This window comes from Chiloscyllium plagiosum, chromosome 15 (assembly GCF_004010195.1).
Source record: "Chiloscyllium plagiosum isolate BGI_BamShark_2017 chromosome 15, ASM401019v2, whole genome shotgun sequence".
NCBI classification, from domain to species: Eukaryota; Metazoa; Chordata; class Chondrichthyes; order Orectolobiformes; family Hemiscylliidae; genus Chiloscyllium; species Chiloscyllium plagiosum.
In genome coordinates this window covers 33,444,666-33,446,898 of record NC_057724.1, presented here as the reverse complement: position 1 = coordinate 33,446,898, position 2,233 = coordinate 33,444,666, and positions in this window count along the sequence as shown.

Here is a 2,233-nt window from a genome sequence, read left to right as displayed (position 1 = left end):
GGAATCGGATATGCATCAGTCTTTGTAACTCCAATGACTTTGTGATAGTCCACCAATAACCATTGGGTATCATCTGGTTTTGGCACCATTAATATGGGTGAACTCCAGTCACTGCATAAAAGCAAATTACTGCGGATGCTGGAATCTGAAACCAAAAAAAAAGAAAATGCTGGAAAACCTCCCTATTTCTCCTTGTTTTAGCTTTGACAAAGGGTCAGTTAGACTCGAAACATCAGCTCTTTTCTCTCTTTACAGATGCTGCCAGACTTGCTGAGATTTTCCAGCATTTACTCTTTTTTGGCTCCAGTCACTGCAACTCAGTTAGATTATGTCATCTTGGAGCATGTGTTCAATCTCCTTTTGAACCTATGCCAACTTTAGAGGGTTATGCCTATTAAGATGTTGTTTAATCAGAACAGCATCTCCTATATATGTCATACATAATTAGCTTAGTACTTCACAGTTTATTTCCAACTATCTCCCCATGAGATAGCAATAACTCTTTCAGGTCATTTTGATATTCCTCTGGAAATTAACTCAATAATTTATCCAAATTTTTGACAACTTCCTCATTGTCCAATTTAATTTGAGGAATATCCAATTCAGAATCCTCTGAACTTGATTCTTCACTCTGTGTTGAAACCAATGACATAGTCTCCTTTTGCTTCCCTTCCCTTCAGAATCCTCTGAACTTGATTCTTCACTCTGTGTTGAAACCAATGACATAGTCTCCTTTTGCTTCCCTTCCTGTCAAAATACTTTTTCAGCATATTCACATGACACACTCTGGAAAAGTTATTTTTGTATGGAGTCTTTATCAAAGATTTCACCTCACTTAATCTCCTTTCAACTTGATAAGGTCCACTAAACCTTGCTTTTAAAGGTTCACCTATCACTGGCAGTAACACTAACATTTTATCCCTAATAGCAAAATTGCAAGTCTTTGATTTCTGGTCTGCTTCCTGTTTCATTGTATGCTGTGATACTTCTAAATGCTGTCCAACCAACCTCCCTGTGCCACTTAATTATTCCCTAAAATTTGACACATAGTCCAAATATGTGGACTCTGAATTATGACTTATTAATTTCTACTTCATCGATTTTAGTGATCCTCTCACTTCATGTCCAAAAACTAATTCAAATGGATTGAATTTGGTTGATTCATTTGGTGCATCCCTGATCGCAAAAAGTACAAGTGGAATTCCTTTATCCCAATCATCTGGATAGCCTTGACTATAAGACCCCAACATGGTCTTTCATGTCCAAAAACTAATTCAAATGGATTGAATTTGGTCAATTCATTTGTTGCATCTCTGATCGCAAAAAGTGCAGTCCTGCCCATCCCTGAGCCATGTTTCCGTAATTGCTATGGCTCAGGGATGGGCAGGACTGGCAGCTTAATGTTCCAGGATACAAATGCTACAGGTAGGATAGAAAGGGAGGCAAGACAGGAGGGGGAGTGGCATTTTTGATAAGGGATAGCATTACACCTGTGCTGAGGGAGGATATTCCCGGAAGTATATCCAGGGATGTTATTTGGGTGGAACTGAGTATTAAAGGTGCAGGTTTTTTTAACTGCCTATGATTTTCCAAATACCTGACAAGTATGAAATGTCTGGCAAAATTCAATTACATCCTTGTGCAGGTCATGCCAGTAAAAATGTGTTTGTATTTTAGCTTGAGATTTTCTTTCCCCTAAATGACTCCCTAGTGGTAGTTCACGTGCTACTCGCAACATCTCTGTTCTATAACTCACTGGCCATACTTGAACTTCTGCCCATTTCTCTTCTGCCTGAATATGTGATGGTTTCCATTTCCTCATTAAGACATCATTTTTAAGATAGTAACAGGGTTACATTCAGATTCTTTTCCTGTGAATGCTTTTTGATACAATTGTTTTAAATTTTCATCATTCTGCTGTAACTCAGTTATTTATCTGAGCTAAAACATCTGCTGTGTCATCTATCTGCTCCTGGTTTGTCTCCACCATCTGATCAAACAGGCTGTCTGCTAATTCCACTTCAACTTTCTTATCTGTACTCTTTGATCTCTCCAGTTTCAACTGGTGAATTTGTGACCTCATTACCACATAGTCCAGAAAAATCTCAGGATACATGTCCTGCAATAGTTCAGTTGCTTGAGTTTCCACTGGCTTTCAAAAACAGTAGGCAGCACTCCTACCTGTGAACCACTTATATCATTAGCAAATTGTATTCCTGGAGCTGAGAGTTTG